Source organism: Natator depressus, chromosome 7 (genome assembly GCF_965152275.1).
Source record: "Natator depressus isolate rNatDep1 chromosome 7, rNatDep2.hap1, whole genome shotgun sequence".
Lineage (NCBI taxonomy): Eukaryota > Metazoa > Chordata > Testudines > Cheloniidae > Natator > Natator depressus.
In genome coordinates, this window is record NC_134240.1 from 68,010,906 (window position 1) to 68,031,994 (window position 21,089).

The 21,089-nt window shown below is 41.5% G+C and overlaps 2 long non-coding RNA genes across 2 annotated transcripts in view; one reads left to right on the forward strand and one right to left on the reverse strand.

The window, feature by feature from the left end:
• LOC141991608 (uncharacterized) overlaps window positions 1–21,089 on the forward strand; it is a 49,717-nt gene that overhangs the window by 18,307 nt on the left and 10,321 nt on the right. The gene's annotated exons all lie outside the window — the stretch shown is intronic.
• On the reverse strand, window positions 5,209–9,008 carry LOC141991604 (uncharacterized). The gene is made up of 3 exons (XR_012640398.1): window positions 8,926–9,008; window positions 6,074–6,186; window positions 5,209–5,243 (listed from the first exon to the last, which is right to left on the reverse strand). It is a non-coding gene; the product is annotated as an uncharacterized LOC141991604 (long non-coding RNA).

The window sequence follows — 21,089 nt, forward strand, 5'->3', positions numbered from 1 at the left end:
AATATGTCCTGTAGTTCGTGTTCCTTGGTGTGCCTTAGCACTTCTCAAACTGAATATGTTGGAAAGGCGGGACTAGAACAATTAAAAGCTTATTAGCACTCCTATCAGTAAAGTAACCTCCAGCATTTTATTTCAAACATACCGAATGTCATATAAGATTGTGGGCCTGATTCTGCCCTTCTCATGCTGGGTTTAATAAGATGATTTGCACTATATGTGGTTAATGCTTTCCCCTCCCATGTAGGTTTGCTCTGAGCCACATTCTGATCTGTGTAAATCTGGCATAAACATGCACCACTGATCAGACTCTGAAGTTTGTCCCTTTATTGATAATTATTATGTCAACTTTAAAAAATAATATAATAATAATAATCAAGAGGCTAAGTCGTGTTGTTCTTATTCAGGCAAAAGTCTATAGGAGTTTTGTCTAAACAAGGCTCAAAGACTAGATTTCTTTATTTTGGTGAAAAAAAGAGAAAGAAGTCTGCTTCTTTTGAAAGGAGATAGCAATAGTTTTTATCTCACATGTAGGGAATTAAGCTACTGCCTGCACTGTAACTGACTGAACCAGAAGACTTTTTTTCTCTTTCCCTTGGCATCCTTTTCCACTTCCATCTAATAAATAAAGGAGGACTGTCCTGTTCAGTTATAGGGCTGAAACCAAATATTCTGGATAATTTTACAGTCTGTTTTTTTTTTTACCTACTAGCTTTTTAAAGCTGTAACTTCACTTCTCAGCTATACAAAGTACAGTTACCCTAAAATGACCTTCAGTGTCCTTGATGACAATAGCTAACGAGAGGGAAGGCTACTGAGGGTCAAGTGCAGCATAACAACTCCCTTTCTTTGAAATTACTGCTAATAGTCATGAGGATTGGGAAAAGAAACTGATATGAGAAAGAACACAAACAGTGGGGGTGTCTGTTATTAGAGCTGTGGACATGGTGTACAGTCAACAAAAAAGTAGAACAAAAAATCTTCCAGACTCAGATTGCCTAGAAAACTAAGTAGCCACCAAACCCTCTGTTTATGTTTCATAATTGTTTGTTTTCATGTTCTGTTACTATGTCACCCAACACAGATTAGTCCCATCTTTGAAAAGGACCTGGGATTGTTTTCTCACCTTCTGCTCCAGCTCCAACAGCTAAGTGTTCTTTTCCTCTTCATGTTTCTCATTTAACTTGCTAAACAGTGATTAGATTTTTAGCAAAATGGTCTTAGCCTCAATCCTCCTCCAAAATTAAATGAAAGACCAAATCATTGTGTATCTCTTCTACCAAACCTGCCTCAGTATTGGATTGGAATCAGACAAGGAAGTATAGAAGGAATGTGGCTGGAAGCTTTTGAAATCTTCTTTCATGCAGCTAAGGGAGCTGTACACTCTTTGAAGGTGATGCATGAGGATGGGCTACTGCAAGCTCAAGGCCAAGTGTCTCAAAACTCTTACAAGTGACATCATCAAAGGTGCCTAGAAAAGTTCCATGCTAGAAGCCACCTGTGGTTAAATCCTCTGAAGAAGAATTTAGTGCTTCATTGAAGGGTCAAGGTAAAATAACCAGAGACACTCATGATCCTAGTGGGGCATGTAAAAGTAGAGCATGTTCTCCCAACTGTCTAGCCTTTGCGGGCAACAAAAGTGACTTATGCTGCTTGCTTATAACCATCAATTGAGTTCATTATACAGTTCATTGCTAAGGCCAGCTAAATAATGGGGGAGGGGAAATAATGACACTTTTTTCCTATGCGAAACTCAGAGCTTACAGACATTTTCAGACAGGCATATCCACGGGCATTTAAAGTGTGTAAATTCTCCAATATTCTTGGCTATTGAGTATCATTAACTTCGCTCCTGCTCTGTTAAAAAATGTAGGCAGGAGTTGGAGGTTTGTGTGACATTAGGCATAGACTAGAAGTTAGTGCAAGATGTCCATTTGTATCTAATCTGTTTAAAGGAATAATTGCACGTGAGTCTTCACTGAAAACAGATATACTTGCATAGGTTTTTTAAATAGTTTTTCATTAGCTCATGTGAGCTACTATTTGCTCTGCTGTGTTGCAATACATCTTCATTGGCAATGAACGTGAAAACCCAGCTAATCTCATTTTATCTATTTATCAAAAAGTCTGCTAGGCTTGACCAAACTGAGTAAATAGCTTTTACCACAGCAGTACGTGACACATCTCTAAACAGTTAATGCAAAATTTCCAAGCTTTCATTTAATCAGACTTACTGTATGTTTATACCATTGATGGGACCCTAGGTACTGTTATACCATCACCTTTCTATGGCATACAGTCCATTTTGAAACACTTCAGGGTTTTTTGCACTCTATTTGAAGACCAGGCTATTAAAAAAGACAAGCTTGTTTTACACACAGAGAGGGGATAACTTCCTGAAGGGAAAGTTAATATCTTATAAATAAAATATAGAATTTTTAACAAAAGGACCTTTTTAAAAATGTGTCTACTTTTAAAAATGTAATTAATATCTCATTGCTATCATTCTGTATTCACTAAGTGGTCTTAGATTTGACACATAAGTGATCTCAGAATCTTCACGTAGATGGCCTTTGTTTTGTCATTTGGTTGGGGTGAGTTTTGCTCTTTAAGAGGGCTCAGGAGTGATTTAAGTGGTTTCAGTTTTGCTTTAGTAGGGTGATTTTGGTGTTTAACTGGTTGCAGGGGTAACTTTTCCCAAGGAAGTTATCCCAGTTTTGCCACTTAAACGCCAAAATCACCCCACTAAGTAGGAGAATTGAAACCACTTAAGTGACAATAGTAACCAAACTGAGATACTTAAGTGAGCTCTTTAATGGGATGGTTTATGTGGCAAGTCCCCCTCCCCCCCCCCCCCGCCCGACTTCTTAAGTGGCAAAAATCTCCTAATGTGGCAAAACTGAGACTATTCAAGAACTAAAACTGGATATCTTAAGTAGGAGAAGTCACCTCAGAGATAGCACTATTATGGTACTAGTAAGCACTAGATAGCACTAGTAAGACAACAAAAGTGGCAAAACCACCTCTCAGGTCCAATTAAATGGCAATCACATCCAAGACCACTAATGTGGAAAAAATGGGACTCCCTGAGTGGCAAAAAACACCTCTTAGACCACTAAAGGGGTAGAACTGGGAACATCTAAGTGGGAAAAGTCACCCCAAAGGGCACTAAAATGGCAGAAGCCACCACACTAAAATGGCAAAACAGGAACCATTTAAGTGGCTAAAGTCAACCAAGAGACCACTAAAGGGAACACTAGTGGTAAAGACTACTTAAACAACAAAATCAGGGTCACTTAAGTGGCAAAAATAACTCATGAGACCACTGAAGTGGATGACACCAAGCTGGGAAGGTTGCAAGCACTTTGGAGGACAGGATTTAATTTCAAAATGACCTTATAAAATTAGAGAATTGATCTGAAATCAACAAGATAAAATTCAATATAGATAAGTGCAAAGTACTACACTTAGGAAGAAAAAAGCAAATGCACAACTACAAAATGGGGAATAACCGGTAAGGCAGTAGTACTGCTGAAAAAGATCAGTCCAGGATTGTTAAACTGACATGAAGAAAGTTTGCGCTATCACTACTCATGCACTACCTGTTCCCTAGATAAAGAGAAGATTTCAGTCTCCAAGGCTGTCAATTAAGCATCTTTCATCAGCACTGAACAAATTTAATCTATATAACTGAACACTTTCTTTATTACACGATACACATGTTGGGATATAGACCATATTGCCTTAGCTTCAGCTCTGAATTCTATGCAAACTCCATATTTGTGCGCATCTAAGGGCTGAAGTTAGTTCAAAAGACGGATGAGCTCTTCAACCCTTCCTAAAAATGCCACACGTTCACTGATCTGAGAACTATCCCATTAGATTGATATGAATTAACCTGCCTTTAGCTTTTAAAATATCCTATGGCAATTACAAATATAGTAACCCCCCTGCCTGCGCTATGTTTGTTGAACCATATACCTAGTTACCACACAATATACAATTAATTGCCATTTCACGTTTCTGAGAGACGTCCTTCTCAGCCTCAGCAAGTTCTCTGAAGAAAATTTCTATCTGCTCGCTTTCAGCAGTGGCATTGGCTATTGTTTGTTGACAGCACATGTGAGTGGGGAAGTATGCAGAATCAACTCCACTAACGGCAATTGGTGAGGCTGTAAAGACAAAAGGAGATTAATTACTAATCTGAAACCAGACTAGGCATGGGAAGGGAGTTTGGGTAGTGGCCCCAGAGAAACTATATCCACCCCTACCAAGTGAAGCTCAGGAATAGCATTTGCTGTCTGAAATAAAGCTGCTCCTCTTTTTGAGCCTCGCAATCAGCTCAAGTAAAAGTGAAATGAGTCTCCATATTTAAGAGTGGAACGCTTTCACCAAACACAAGAAGGATGGCCTTGTGGGCAAGGCACTGAAGTAAGACTTAATAAGTCTCTGTTCCATTCCTGGCTCTTCTCCAGACTTCGTCTGTGACACATAATCTCTCTAGTCTTCATCTGTAAATGGAAGATGATAATGCTTTCTGTGTACTCCCCTTTGTCCATCTTATTTATTTAGACTCTTTGGGGAAGGAATTGCCTTTCATAGTGACTTGCCCAACAGGTCCCCAGTTGGGTTCTTTGAGCACTACTGTAATACAAATGTCAAGCCCTCCTACTAATATTATTCCATGCATTGATATGGATACACTATCTACAGAAGATGTTAGAATCCACACATTCATCATCAAGCACACAAGAACAAAGTAGAATATATGTTCAGGTATAATGTCATAAAAGGTACCGCATGCGCCAGGATGATTATTGGCTAATAAATGTGAAAAATGATCAAAATTGAAACATAAAAACTCTCAAATGACCTTTCCTTTACTGTGGGTTTAAAACTAACAGTATTTCTAAACCAGCAGTAAATAAAACAGTACTATTACCCATATTGGAATAATTGCTTATTAGAATTTTAAGGAGTTTTCTTAAATCAGTGGTTTTCAGCCTGTGGTTGAAATCTAAGATTTCCAAAGGGGTCTGCACCTCCATTTGAAATTTTTTAGGGGTCCACAAATGAAAAAAAAAGTTGCAAACAACTGTCTTAAATAATAACAGGTTTCAGAAATACTCACAGATACACTCAGCGAGCCTGTTTCCACCAACTAGTTCTGGTGTCCAGGAATAACCAGTAGACGCTCCACATTTCTCATATACCCTGCTTCGTCTCAGAAATCCAAAGTCATAACCCTTGTGTAACACACATGAAAGAAATTCTATGAATTAGATGACATCACTGAATCATGTTTACTACAATAAACTGTAATGTTAGTCCACTGGATTTCAGTGAGAGTACTTGCGTTAATAAATGTATACATGTTTGCAAAATCAAGGCCTTTGTTCGTATATATGTGCAGTGACATATCAGTCGTTACAATATTAATTGGCAAATTGGAGGGAGTCAGAAGAAAGTCAAAAAAAAGGAATTTAAAAGGATCTGAAACTATGATGAAGAGAAAGGTAAATATAATCAGATGACAGTTATGGGATAACAAACCTTGGGAGGAAATAACATTAAGGAGGCATGATTTAAGGTGTAAAATTAAGGAGTATTGACTTAGAACTAAAACAGGGGGAACAACAAGTTAAGTATCAGGACTCCATGAGACACAAAGGAGGTGACTGAGGTGTTTAGAATCCAACAAATCCAATAAAACCAAGCATAATGTGAAGTCCTAATGCAATCTTCCTTCAAACAGGTCTAAAAATAAATACATCATGATTCTGTTCTGCAAAATCCTTCCTATTCCAAGCATCATTCTCCCCAATACAGACAATAAATGCACAGCAATATATGGACATATGTTCATACAAAGATTAGGCTAAGGGTAGCCTTCAAACTTAACACTGTGATCTAAGCATTCAACGATGTCTGTGATGGGTGCAGGAAAGAGCTAGAAAAGAAGAGGAGAGATGAGACCAGAGGAGGGGAGGTTTCCACACTTACCTTTCGGGGTAGAAGGGCTACTGTATTAAAGCACTGAATTACTATAGTACTAACTGTAAAATGTGTACAATACCTGGTTACACATTGGCTTGCAGTAGTGGTCGCTGTCAATGCTGACACACACAAGACCACCATTTTTGGGAGCCTCTGGGGCAGAGCAATTTTTTGACGTAAAGGCGTGGCAAGCTTTAGAAAGAGAAAATAATTCAGAGCATTGGAAATTTGGCAACCTTACAAAATTATGCTATGTGTGACAGGGTCAGGCCAGACGGCTACAGGAGAGTGCAGGGAAGGAAGGCATTAGCCTCAGGATAAGCAGGTCCCTCTTCCCCAGTAACTGAGCAGGGGTTACTCAAGGTTAATTAGGACACCTGGAGCCATTTAAGAACCTGCCAGAATGGGTTAAAAGCCTTCCCTGCAGCCAGTCAGTGTGGGTGATAGGTGTTGTGAGAGGGAAGGTGAGCTGAGTGGTAGGAAAGTTGACAAAGACCAGGGGAGAACCCCACAGGTATAGAGATTGGGGAGAAACCCTACCCTAAATAGGAGCTAAGGACCCTTCCAGGTCCAAAGACCTGAAGAAAAGGACCCTGTCAGAGGGGAGAGACTGAGTCATGCGTTTGGTGTGATGCTGCCATGCCTGGAAGGGCTGCCAGAGACTAGGGGCTCTCCCTCCCCCAGCAGGAGGGTCAGGAGGAACCCTGCCCAAGCAAAGTGGGAACAATAAGCCAAGGGGCATGTGGAAGTAACCCAGGGAAGCTAACGGCTTTCCTGGAAACTGGCAGCGTGAGGCTGCTACTTGTAGGATCCCTGGGTTGGGGCCTGGAGTAGAGTGTGCGACTACCCTCCAGCCCTTTTCCTCTCACTGGATGTCCACCGAGGAGGCCAGAAGCCCCAGTGAAGCAGTGAGGCCCAGAAATGGGAAGGCCACTTGGAGACAGAATTTACCCACCCACTATACGGGGGGGTGGAATTCTGAGAGACAAGATGCTATCCTGACCCACCGCTGGAAGGAAGTGTGGGACCCACCGAGGTAGAGAAGAAGCCCTGCTACATATGATTGAAACAAGTCATAATTGCACTCAATGCAATTATCACCATCAAATCTAGGGGCCATATTCTCTTCCATGCTTCTGTCTCTATGTCTTGCTCAGGAGGCTCAGAGCACACACTTTCCACAAAAATATTAGTTTTGTCAAAAACACAATTTTCCATCGAAAACTGTTTTGATAGAATACTCTCGACAAGCCCTAGCTGTTATGTTTTAAAAGTTCATTATGTTGTGCATAACTCAGGTTGGCATTTACAATCAGTGCAGAGAAAATTGAAAATATCACATTTAAAATAATTCAGATGTTACACAGTTTTATGGAAAATATGATAAACTGCCCATTCCTCAGTGCTACAGATTCAATAAACCTACTTACTGCAGCTACTTACATTTCTTATAACATGAAAGGCTAGAAACATTTTGTTTTTACTGACATCTCAGGGTTTATCTACACTGGTGCTGAAAAGTTAGTAATGTCCAGTTCAAGGAGACATACTCATACTAGCTGTGATCAAGCTAGTGTGCTAACTAGTATGGCTAGTGTAGACACAGCAACACAAGGGGTGGAACTGGCAAGCTGCCCAAGTATGTACTTAAGGTTTCAGACAGGATCATACTCATGGTAGCTAGTCCCTCCCATCATTTGCACCACCATGGGTATATTTATATTTTTAGCATGCTAGGCTGATCAGAGCTAGTGTGGGTATATCTACCTGAGCAGGAAATTACACCTTCCAGCTCCAGTGTAGACATTGTCTTAGATTCTGTAGAAAATGTGATCCCCAGAATAATACTCTTCACTGCTTATTCAGGGGCATAACCCCAAGTTTGAAAACCTCTGATCTAAAGCCAAGTTGTAAACACTAATATCCTCCCATTTTATATAGATTGTGAAGAAAGGACTTGATGGAAGAAATGGACAGTACTGCTTCCAAAATCTCAGTAAACATCATTGCATCCTCTTGTGTGTTTGGACATGGTGAAGGAGGAGAACTGGACCCAAGGAATATATGTATCTGGAAGGAATCCATGTCCCCAACCAGGCCCATAGCGATCTAGACAAGGATGTATGTACACACATGTGTGCAGTATGTGGAGCTGCACAGGAGAACATCTCTTGCCTCTCAGATGCCCTTTGCATCTCAGCCTATTGCGGAGTGTATAGAGGGCAGACAGAACTAATGAGGCCCTTTTACCCTTGCTGGGGTTAGGGATACTGGTAGCAGGATCTGCTTTTTCCCCTCTGTCCCCATGAAGGGGAGGGAGACCAGCAAGGGGACAGATCTACCCCTAGAAAAAGGGAGGCTGTTAAAGGACTCATAGCTTGGACAATTCTTCTCCAAATCCAGTTCAATATCTCTTGCTTCCTGGGTAGAAATTGAGGCAAGGCCTCTCTGAGGTTGCTGGCTCTACACCTCTGGCTTTCTGGTCTGATTTCAAGGGTTAGGCGTTTGTGATGTCATTGACTAACCACATCTAAGCTTGCTTGTCTGAGGTCAAGGGAGAAACTGTTGTGAGATCACTGGTTCAGCATCTATAGCTTGCCAGGCTGTTGATGGCACAGGCCCCTGTGAAGTTTCTTAGGCCCAGATCTTAAAAGGTATTTAGGTTTAGGCTTAAGTACCTTTGAGGAGCTGGGACTTAATCATGATTTTTTCCTGCTGCTTCCACTTTGGACCTGGTAAGTTCTCATTTTGTCAGCCAGCACAGAGCAGGAGAGCGGGTTTTGGAAGAGCTGAAGAGGGTTGGATCTGACATTCTGGTTCAAGCCCATCATTAATGATGCCCAAAGAATTCCTCTGGCTAATACACTATAAACATAGATTCCCCTTCAAGTAAAAATGAAGAGTTTTTCCAATAAAAGATAAAATCCTCACCTTTCCCTTGAACCTTTCTTAGGCGATCAAGTACCTGTTGCAATAACCATGCAAGGGAATTAATTTCAGTTCTCTGATCATCGGGAAGCATTTCAAGGAAGCACTGAGAAAACCTCTGTGGAGGAAGGAAAGAATGGATTGTTAGTGTGGGAAAGGCTTATAAAATTCAGAGAAAAGAGAAATCTCATAGTGTTTTTCATTATCTTAACAAAGATATTTTTTCCTAAAAATAATTAACCTAAACCTGAAATTTGTGTGCTTATAAACAAATCTGCATAAATAAATGCAGACACTATTGCTAGAGAGCCCTGGGATATTGACCTTGGTTGTTTTATTTATACTATATATGTATAAGGAGCAGTGTAAAAGTGATTTTAAACACAATTATCCCCACTACCGCCACCACACAACCTCTGATGCCCTCAAAATTATACAGAATTTGCAAAGAGAGGTGAGACAATAAATCAGTCCAAATCTGGGTTCCATCAGTTAGAACAACCATGCTTTGATTTCCTAATGGCCTAAGCGCTAAGGGTACGTCTACATTGCAATGTAAGCCCAACAGCTGACTGGTATTGGGGAATCTGGGCTTACGCATCTACATTGTATTTTAACCCTATGTTAAGACTTTTCTAACCTGTGCTCGAACCTAGGGCTCTGGCATCCACACTCCAATGAGCAGACCCCCACAGTCCCTAGCATCCACCTCAAAATGTGGCCGCTCTTGCCCCACGACCAAGGTGCACTGTGGGAAAACTTTACTGCCTGCCCTACTCGTTATCAGGAAGCAGCTCGCTTTCCAAAAGACTTGATCGGTTCGCTCTCCATTACAAACCCAGGAGGCTCTCTGATACATGCTTGCAGATCAGTGATCAGAACAGAATGGGTTAATGCTGCCCTGAGCTACTCTTTCACGGGGGGAGGGAGTGGCTTCCATTTTCAAAAGAATGGATTGCAGACTGTTGGAATAGAGAAGACTAAGAAAGTTGTCCCATGAAATTGTGGGATACTTCTGGAGATTCCCAGGACCCAAGACAAGCAGGGCTGCATCTACACTGCAAAGCAATAGGGCTCAGACCCTGGGTCCTGGTGTAATACAAGCTCTTACCTTCCAGCCCTACAGGGTCCCGGGACCCTGGGTCATCCCTCAGCTAGTACAATTGCAGTGTAGATGCAAGGGCGGTTAGGCTTGAGCCTGGGCTTAAGCACGGGCTTAAGTTGCAGTGTAGTCATACCCTAAGACTACTGTGGTACCAAGGAGAACTGCAGGTGGCATGAGTGGAAGGAATAAAAAGCTGCAGTCCATGGATTGTCAGCAGAACCACTCCTCAGAACTGCAGCTGTCCCTGTGGTGGGTGTGCACCTTCTCTATGGTGAGAATGGAAAGAAGAATAAATGTATTTGTTTATCTGCCTGCCCCATCCCAGCTCCTCCATCTCCCTTCCTCTGTTCCACCCTTTCTCCACAGTGTGAAAGGAGTCTTCTGCACAGAGTCCTAACATCCTGCCACACCATTTCTTCACTGAGTGATTTGCTCCTAATAATGTTGTTAGTCCACATAAAGATGAGGCACAATTCCATGCAGAATACTCCAGCCCATGGCTGCATTTACGCTTGTCTTGTACAGTCTTACAGCTGAGATGCAAACTCCCATCTGTCTGATTAGTAGGGAATAGCTCTACCAGCTGAACTAAAAGGGACTCTCTTCATTCTAGGCAAAAGGAACTGTTACAGACTAGTGTACAATGTAAATCCCTGGTTTTTATACAGCTTAAACCTCATCAACTCCAGCCCCATACATGCATACAGCTAAGAGACCACAGAGTGTATAAAGCCAGTTCTTTACCTTCACCTGATGATTCAAATCACTTAAATCAGCATTTTTACAATTGGCAGTTCCAGCTTCAATAACATCTACAAACAAACAACATATTTATCTGTTGATGCTTCTGAAAATCAAAAAAGTACATTTTTCTCTGCCTGTTGAAATATCATAGTGGAGCACTAAAAAAGGTGGACGTTATTCTTATTATATTCATTATTACACGCACATTTTTCCTCCGTAGAGACTCATATCACAGGTACTAGCATCTGTTTTCAATATTATCACAACTAAAGAGACACTCAAACAGCGTAGGCCCCATAATGCACTATTCTAAAAGGAAGTTAAATCCAAAGCAATGCCTTTAGTAGAGGATGACATCAGATGCAATTGTTAATATTTTGCTCACCCCATTCAGGAATACTTTGTGACATTTGTGGGAGGTAGATTTGAGACCTAAACAAGTAAACTGTGTCCTTTTACCACATGGGACCAAATTCTGCTCTCAGTGACATGGGTGTAAATCTAGAGACGGACTATTAATTTCAGAGGCGTTATTGTAGAATTATTCAAATGTAATTCAGATCATAATCTGGCCTATAAAGTGCATTGGGGAGAGAGGATTATTACTGCAGTGGCTACTAGACTTTTGTCTTTGGAGACCTGGGTTTAAATCCTGGTTTAAGTCACGAGCAAAACTGAGCTTTGTTGATTTTACCCAAATGTCTCCTCTGAGGGGACTTTCTAGCCCTCCAAGCCTGCGTATGCCAATATAGTTGTTGGCCTAATGAAAAGTATCACAATACCTACCTTTAGGGTTGCCAACCCTCCAGGATTGTCCTGGAGTCTCTAGGAATTAAAGATTAACTTTTAATTAAAGATGATGTCATGTGATGAAACCTCTAGGAATTCAGCCAACCAAAGTCAGCAGCCCTACCTACCTTATCCATAGTTTTATTGGCTCAATACTGTCTTTAGCCACAGGGTGAGATTTGGCCTAGTGCTGAGGGCGGCACAAGGCCCTCTGCACCACCTAGTTCAGAATTCTAATGGTGCTCACGGCTTTGTGTGCAGCCTTCAGCATTGGGGTGAACTTCATCCTGAGTGGTTAAGTATGTATAGTCCCTTTGAGGGGGGGCAGAAAGATCTTAAAGGGGCCCCTGATGTCTCCCCCTTGCCCTGTGTAAAGTAAATCCCATAGAGTCACCACAGCAGCTCCTAACTCACTCCCAGATCCCAGTCCCTATGTCAGGGAGCATGTTTGAGAGAAAAGTGGTCAAGCCAGGGAATTCCTACCCCCCAGCAACCTCTGGCTGCTTGATCCAGCCTTAATCAGCCAGGTGTAGGTTAGACTGAAGCTGCTTTAACTTACGCTGAGGACTGCTTTTGTCCCCGGCCATCCTAGATTTAGATGGGGAGGTGTACATGTTGCTTAAAGCCACCCTTGCCCCACCTCCCTCGCTTAGCTGCACAGAGGGCAGCTCAGACAGCCCCACAGCACAGCCTTCTTGATAACTCTTCTCATTATGCATGACTAGTATATCTCCCTTTGAAATTACTGCTAGGTCACTCTGGCTCACCCACTGTGGTGTTTAGATGTTGCTTGTAATTATTAGAATTGGGAGCACTGGCTGTTGGGAGTCTGAAAGGACAGGGAACAGGAAGGAGGGGGGAAGAGTTGAAGAGGCTGAGGGAGAGCTACTGAGGGTGCAGCAGCAGCTTGGAAAAGAGGTTTCCACTTTAAAAAAATAAAGTCCTGTTGAAGTTTGTTAGTACCTTGCCTGGCTAATACAACAACCACTCCCTCCCCTGAAAAGAAATGACAAACTTTATGATCACATTTGTCAGGGATAAATCTACCTTCAAGTTCCACTGTGAAGAGGTGACAAATGTAAAATATGTAAATAGGAGATTTAAAACAAACAAACTTTGCCTGTCAGACAAAGGGTGTCAAATAAATAATCTCTACCAGCACAGTAAGAATAAGCAAAGCAAAAAGAGCAGGGATCACTTTGTGTGTATTTTTGCAAGATCAGATGGTTATGGTTCAGATTCTAGCTTGGATAGCTGAGGATATCAATTTTCAAATTCAAACCAACTGCAGGAGGCGCTCAAATACCCATTTTAGACACTGCCTTGTCTATTTGGGTGCCTGAAGGTAGAAGTAACTGCCTATCTTAGGTTGAAAATTGTTTTCTGTAAGGTATTATTAAAGAATGGTCACAACTTACCTGTAACAAGCCATACTGCACTGATGAAAAACAGCATTCTCCAGAGCAGGTGGGAGTTGTACTTCATCTCTGCTACCATGGAGCAGGTAGTAGTTACTCTTTCCTTTCGAAGTCTAAAACAAAGGTGCAGGAAGCACAGACAAGGCTCTATTTGCACTGGGTCACTGATTATTTAGCTTGTGCTTTATCCAAAGTTAACAGGTTCCCGTCATGGAGTATGCACATTACCCAAGCTGCTGGGAACCCACTGGAGACCCTGCCAGGAATGCACCTAGGAAAGATGTTTATTTACATAGTATTGGATAGGGGTGCCCACAGTCCCTGCCACTGCTGCCACAACTGAGAAGTCCTCTGACTAATTCACTAGTTTGCTGTAAACGTTTTGATCACTTATTATTATTATTTTCTAATCTTCAAATGCCTATGTCACCTTTAAAAAGAAAAATCTCAAAAAAATGGCTCACTCACTACTAGTTTTCACCCACTTTAGCGAAAATGGGCCAGACTCTCAGCTGGTTTTAGGATACTGCAGTTAGCTAAGGGGTAAGGGCAAGAGGTAGTTGAATCATTCATGGAGTTAACCCTTTTGGGCCTGATTTTCCTCTGCTTTCTGCCTTTAGTAGCAAGTTACAACAGTGCAAAGTGAGTGGAGAACTGCCCTAAATGCTACCACTGTGTAAGCAAGTGGAAAATTCTGATTTGTTAGCATTTTGCACCTGCTTTGTACCTATGTAAATGGCTACACAAGTTCAAATACGGTGGAGAATCAGACCCTTTCTCTGGGAATCATTCACATATTAATCCTGATTTCTGCTATTTACTGGTAAGTTTTTGCCAAGTTCAAACAGTTTACAGACTAAAGTTGTTAACAGATTGCTTGCTTTGACTATTTGTTATTCATTATTCATGTTGTCTGATTGGTCAACTAAAGTCACATAAGATTGATTCTGCTCCTTCATTGGAGGACTTTATAAAAAGGTGAATAATTGATGGTGAATAGCATGTAATAAATTGCAAACAGCAAATACCCCTTCTTTCCTTGTGAAAAGAGCTATCCATGCCAAAAAAAAAAAAAACCAAAAACCCACACACACTCCAACTCCAACCATTCCCAAAACTTCCATGCAAAGAAAAACCTGTTCACATTAATGAATATGAGTAGCAAATTAAAGGGAACATCAGCATGCTGGACCCAGAGAGCTGCTAGGAATTTGAAGGGCTGTTGGAGAATACTGTTTTTGCAGGACTCCACCTGCTCTATTTGAATCACTCTGGTAATATGCAAAAAGCCCTCACTACCACCACACACGAGGTTGTCCCTTCTGTAGATAAAGATAGGATGGCTTCAGCCTCCTGGGTTGCCAAACCAGCCCCTTTCACTAGTGCTAAATTCACTCTGATAAATCTTCTAGCATAGCTTTATCTAGATGTCTCTCATCTGTTGCTCACGTGACCCCCTGAGGCCCAGATCTTGATTTCAGTGGGAGTTAAGCACCTAAATACCTTTAAGGAGCTGCACCAACTTTCACATCTCATGGGGAAACAAATACAGAAGCAATCTGTGAAACTGCTGATTGTGGTTTTGATATATTACATGACTTCTGCATATGGGTTTCCAGACCGACATAACAAACAAATGAGCTATTGTTTGCACTTTTATGGGAGCTTTGCAATTGACTTCAGTGCTCTCAGGACTGGTTGTTTAGCGTGGGAGACTCTGAATGCGAGTAGGCCCCCAGCCAAGAGGAAGGGTAAGTATTTTAGCAAGGCCTCGAGCCAGATATTTTCAGGAATTAGGCACTGACAGACAAGGCGCCAGATCCTTCATCTCGCTCCAGCTGCTTTGTACTGGTCTGACAAAGCAAGCCAGCGACAATGCTAGTTGATCCAGTCAGCTGAGGCTTCCCCTAAAGTAAGGGGAATCTCTGGATTCTCCATGACAATACTTCCCCACAGCCATGCTGTAGGGGTCTTCTCTCCAATGTGTTCTGTCTGTGGAGTGTCTATGTCTTGGCAATCTCTAGCTGCTGGGACTCTCCCTTGGGGCCATAGACAGCTGGTGTAAGCTAAAGGAGCCCTGAGGCTGCTCTGATTTAAGCTAGAGACTGGCCTGGAGATGGGAGGGTAAAGTTGGTGGATAATCACCTTTGTTCCTGTCCCTTCCCTGTGTTGTGCCAACTTGAAGCAAGCCCAGGACCAGGACCTACAGAGTGTGATTTTCATAAATGCCTAGGGGCCAGATTTTAAAAGGTATTGAGGTGCCTAAAGACGTAGGTAGGCATCGAGAGAGATTTTCCGAAGTTAGGCACCTCACCGATTTAGGTTGTTAGGAAAAAATCCCATGAGTTGTCTGCCTGCACCTTTAGGTATTTAAATACCTTTGTAAATTTGACCCTGGGGTGAAATTTCGAAAGTGCTTAAGAAAATGAGAAGGCCAATTCTCACTGACTTTCAATAGAAGCTGGGTGCCTAATACTCTTAGGTGCTTTTGAAAATCCCACATTAACTGACTTAAGGCCACATTTTTAAAAGGCACTTTTGAAAATCCTAGTGAGTACCCATCTACATCTTGGGGCTGTCCATTAATTGACACATTAGGGTGGATAAGTGGGTCCTTAATTTTGCATGTTTGTTTCAGTGTTATAAGGGGAGGGGGATCTTGAAAAATCCCCCACAAATGTGTTACGAAATTTATGGAAAGCCCTGTGTCCAAATACCTTTACAATTCTGACCCTTAAGACCTATTTTCAAAAATGACTTATGCATTTAGAAGTAGAGCTAAGTGAATAACTGATTTTTCAATACACTAGCATTTCCAAAACAGTAAAATTTTGTTTTGGGTCAAACGGAAAATGAATTTTTTTGAAATTTTTGGTGAATCAAGAAGTACAACAAAAATTATTTTAGGCTCAAACAGAAACTTTTATTGTGACGAAATTGAAATGTTTTGATTCAATTTTGATCATTTAAAAATATTAGGGATTCTTTAAAATAACATTAAAGAAAATGTTAAACCAAAAGGTCTTCTGAACCAAGAAACTTGAAACATTTAATTCTGAAAATGTCAAAATGAAACATTTCAAATTTCTCAGATTTTTTTTCACTGAAACACTTTATCAAAATCAATATAAATTTGCAAAATGGTTTTGGTGTCACCAGCGCTGCATTTTTCACTGAATTTTTTTTTGGCAAAAAAAACAATGTGCCTGTTCTAATGAGAAGTCTAAGTTTCATTGAGAAATCAATGGGACTTGGGTGCCTAAGTCACAGGTTCTTTTGAAAATTTTACCCCATGTGTGTAGCAGTTGTTTTCCTACAATTAATATTAACAGGAAATAGGATCCAGTTTATGACATGGGTTTTATTGATTCAAAACTACTGTACATTGAAACATGACGAAATAGAAATTAAACTCAGAGGCCCTTTGTTGTCTATTTATTTTTCATACACAGAACTAATAGGAAATGGATAAGGAAAGATGTCGGCAGCACACAAAGATCTCAACAAATAAGACCGCTTGGAAGAGAAAGCAGAAAAATACTTTAATCACAAATATGCTTGGAGGTGGATTTTCACGTAAACGTCATAGGTGTAAAAAATATCACACAGACAGGCAGCTCTCTGACCAGCTACCCAATGGGGCTTTGAAGCATTCCTGCTACCCTCATTACCGCTCTGCAGTTGCCCATCACACAGGCTTTATCCCAATCTCATCATTACTGGTTTTGCCAGGTATATAGGCTCCACGGGCCAGATTCTCAACTGGTGTAGATCAATGTAGTTTCATATTAGACTGATCCAGAATCTTTCTGGACAACCAGGATGTAGGCAGTAAATAGCTAATTGAAATCAGTAGTGCTTTGGTGATTTACACAAACTGAGGATCTGACCCTACATATTTTTAAACTTTAAGAACTTCTCCTTCTATATTTAGAAATTAATCCATTGGTAATGATGCTCCACCCTGAAACCAGAGGTGGTATTTTATGCCAACAAAGGATATACATTTCTAGTCATGCGAAATTGGGGCTCTCGGATGAGAAGAACCTTAGCTGGTTTGTTTTATTCCATGATATAATGTTCATTAGTATATGCAGAGTTTTAATTCTTCCCAGCAAATGAAGCCAGGAGAACTACTGACAGCCACTTGGTCACTGCAAGTAGCGCTGTCAGACTTTGGAAAGGGTTGGGGGAGTGGGGTCAAAGTGCTTGTGGGAATTGTGGGCAGGCTTAGCAGCTGGCAGTTAGGCATATGGAAGGGTTTGGCAGCTGAGAAAGCCAGCTCGGGTTGGGACCTTGTGACAGGAATACATTATGGACAGTACTGCTTATCTGCAGTACCGGTTACAAGTAAACTCAACTGCAATGTTAATACTAGTATTTCTACAGCACCTTTTACCCACAGATCTCAAACCTCTTCCCAGTCACAAATTCACACAGTCACCTTATAACACTCCTGTGAGGTAGGAACATATTATTCCATTGCACAGACAGGGAAACTGACACAACTTTGACTTGTCAAGGATCACACAAGCAGGGCCAGGAATAGAACCCAGGATTCCTGATGCATACATTCCCCACTCTACCTACTAAACCAGTCGAGAGGAAAGTTTACAAGAGGGACAAAGGGAGGGCAGATGAAAGATTCACCCTTCTCATGGTTAGTCGTTATTCCCATTCCACATTTAAATAACAGTATAAAGAAGCATGGGCATACAAAGTAGCCACTATTATGAAGTTTAAGTTCCACATACAGACAGGAAACCCAAAACTCAATCACAGTCTCCAATTGTGCTGGAAACAATTTTCTCCTGTCTGTACTAGCAGTTTAAACTGGTTTTCTCACTATTTCTGGTGGGATGCCCTGCTGACAAGTGACCTTAGCAACAGGTCAGTTTCCCACAGACAGACTGGACTTCAGTGTGTTCTTGAATCACACATTTAAAAGCAGTCGTGATAGGATATGCAAAAGAACAAAAGCAAATTAGTAAATGCAATTTAAAATATAAAGACTCATTTTCTAGCATGCTTATAAATTTTTTCATGCAAACCCTGCTAGGTAAAATATATAATTGGCTCAGTGTTTTTATGTACCCAACATAAAATCCTTAGCCATTTTTATTTCTTCATGTAATGGGCTTCCCTTGCCCAGAACTGTTGCTACCATTTCCTATGAAGCAGCTTGAGTTGATCCTGATGGGATCATGGCACTTTTATACGAGTATCAGCAATTTTTTTATGTATATTGAGTTCTTTCTAGGATTGGGTGGGGTGTTCTTTGTTGATGGTGGCTTACTCCCTCTCCCAATAATGATATAAATCATTAAGGTCCTAAGCCAATGCTCAGTGAAGGCAGTGGAAAGATCACGACTGCAGGCGAGGCTGCCTGTGGACTCCTGGTGGAGTTCCTGGCTGAAGAACAGGTGTAGAACTGCAATTTATTTTTGCATACTAATCCTGAGGCAAATAGAACAGGTCACTTGCTTGTTATTAGTAATCTCTATCTATTAGTAACTGTCTATCCTTGGGTGCAATGTAGGCCAATAAAGGTTCATTAGGTAGTCTTTGAAAAACTATAGCACTTTTTTTTTGTAATGACTTAGCAGCAAAGCATGGCTTTTATTATCCAACTAAAGTTACTTTGCAACAATTGGCCAGTATGGAAATCAATGAGAGCAGGAACAGATCTGGTAATGCAGTGGATCACCTTGTATTGCACTGCTAGGATAATCTGACCTTACAATGGAAAAATCACCCAGGGAAGATCAATCAGGGTAAAGATGATCCCCCTACAGCAGAACCTATGTAGGGGCTCTTATACCACTGACCCTCGGTGCTCCTAGCATAGCAGGGAAGAGAGGTAGTGGCTGGAGGAAAAGGGACATGGCCAGGGTGCTCCCGTGCTACTGTAACGCCGACAGACCCTGGTCGTCGGCAGGTGGGAATCAAACCTTGGGCCTTTGGAGCTTAGTGCACGAGCCTCTACCGCATGAGCTAAAAGCCATATGGCTTTTAGCTAAGGCTGTAGAGTAGACTCATTAATCCCTCTCTCTCTAAGTGGTCCCAGTGCCACTAGATGGGACAGAACACCACACCCAGAAGGTGTGTGGGTTACACTATCACCAATCCATAGCCCATTTTTGGACCCTCAGGGCCAGTTGCAGATAGCATAAGTTAAAGCAGGCCTTGGGCTGTTCCAACACAGCACAGGGAGTGGACTTTACAGAGCTGCAACATACCTAGCCCTGACCCCTGACACTCAGTCTGAGTCCTTTTTATCCTGGGCATCATAACTAGCCATAGGGCAGCTGAAGCTCAAAAAATGCCATCAAATTCACCTGTGTGAGCTCATGGTCTTCAAATGATGCCTTCAGGTACACCTGCATAGCCCCATTAGTCCTGAAAGGGTTTTCACAGGTGGCAATGAGAGTGTAATATGAAGGCAATGGAGTAGCATAGGTGTATTCCAAGGTGTCATGGCCTCTATTACTAGTGATGGGGTGGAAAGAAACCAGCTTGCCTTTCTGAGCCTGGGCACAATTTTTTGGGCTAGCAGTTACAAATAGCAATTTAATTTACAAACTCTGCAAATCTGATCTGGAAATCAGTGAATCAGACTGACTACAGAACCCCACTGTGTCTTTTTTGGCCAAATGACTCTTTTACGTGCAGCTGCACTTTGATGTTTTCCTACCAAAGGGCAAGCATTTGTGTGGCTAGAGGACACGGATTAATGTTCTGATTTCTTTTTTCTGGAGACATGGGTTCCAAGCCACACGCACAGAAACAAATAGTTTTGGGGTTGTTTTTTTCATTGTAGCTGGTACACATTGCACAGTCTAGCACAGATGCTGAAGAGGGGAGGCTTGTTCCTTGAATAGGAAGGAGGCATGTTGAATTTGAGATGCACTGAAAGGGGAGAAGTTTGCACAATACCTGGCTAAATCATGCCTACTGTTAGCCAGTGCTATTAGTTCTTTATTTTAATGATCACCAAACTTAAACCCACAGCAATGAGTCAGGTATTAGATTATTCCAACTGCTTCCATTTTCAGAACAAGTCAGGAGACAGTGTGCAAAGAAACTGCATTCCCCTGAAGCAAAATTTCTCCAATGCAGAAATCCCGTACAAGGCCTACCTAACCCCTTAACCCTTATGTGAATTTTGAGTGGCATTTTGGGTCAACCCCTGCAGCAGCATTAATTTCACTCTTGGTGCCTACTACATCAACATGAAATGTTGACAGTGGACCAGAGCCTGGTTTCACTGAAGTCAGTGAGAAAACCCACCCATGACTCCAATATAACCAAGACTGGCCCGAAGTCCTTTGCAGAAATGGACTAATCCCATTTCCTTTCACTCACACTTTAAGACAACACAGTGTGTGCGTCCACAAACGACACACTCTCCCTCAACCAGCTATTGCCTGGATCACAGAGATCCCACGTCTACATTTTGTAAGCAGAGCTGCTAAAGTGAAAAGCAGTTGGTGACTTTTAACTTTGGCAGTAACATGTACACAACTCAAGCTATTCTGGAACATTGCCTAGAGCCAAGTGTTTTCTACAGATGTTAGACTTTTAAACCTAGGGTGGGTAGTACTGCCATCTAGAGGATGACTCAATCATAGTCTTTCAGTTAAAGATGCTGTCAAATTTGGTAGATCCAAATTTTAACATATAAGGACCTTTTATTTTTATTTCCAATGTGTTCTGGTTGTTTTATGTGCATATTTTGTCCCCATATAGCATTCAATGTCACAAATCAAAGCCTTGAGCCTACCACTAGTGAGCAATGCTCCAATAGCAAACCAGTGTGTGCATAAAAATAGCGGGCAGCACATTTCAATAAAGAAACAGATTTCAGTGTCATTCTCCCAAAGGGCTGTTGTTATAAACACCAGGGGGAGAAAAATAACTCCATAAATTGTGGATGATACCTTGACCCCATGCCTTTAAAAATCTATTAAAATAGGGTACTAACAGCACGCTGCTCTACAGTGTTTAAAAGCACTGTCGCTACTAGGCAGTGTTCATATTAGCACAATCCAAGAGAAGTCAATGGAGATCTAACGTGCCATACATTGGGATGAGCCACTGACTCCAAAATT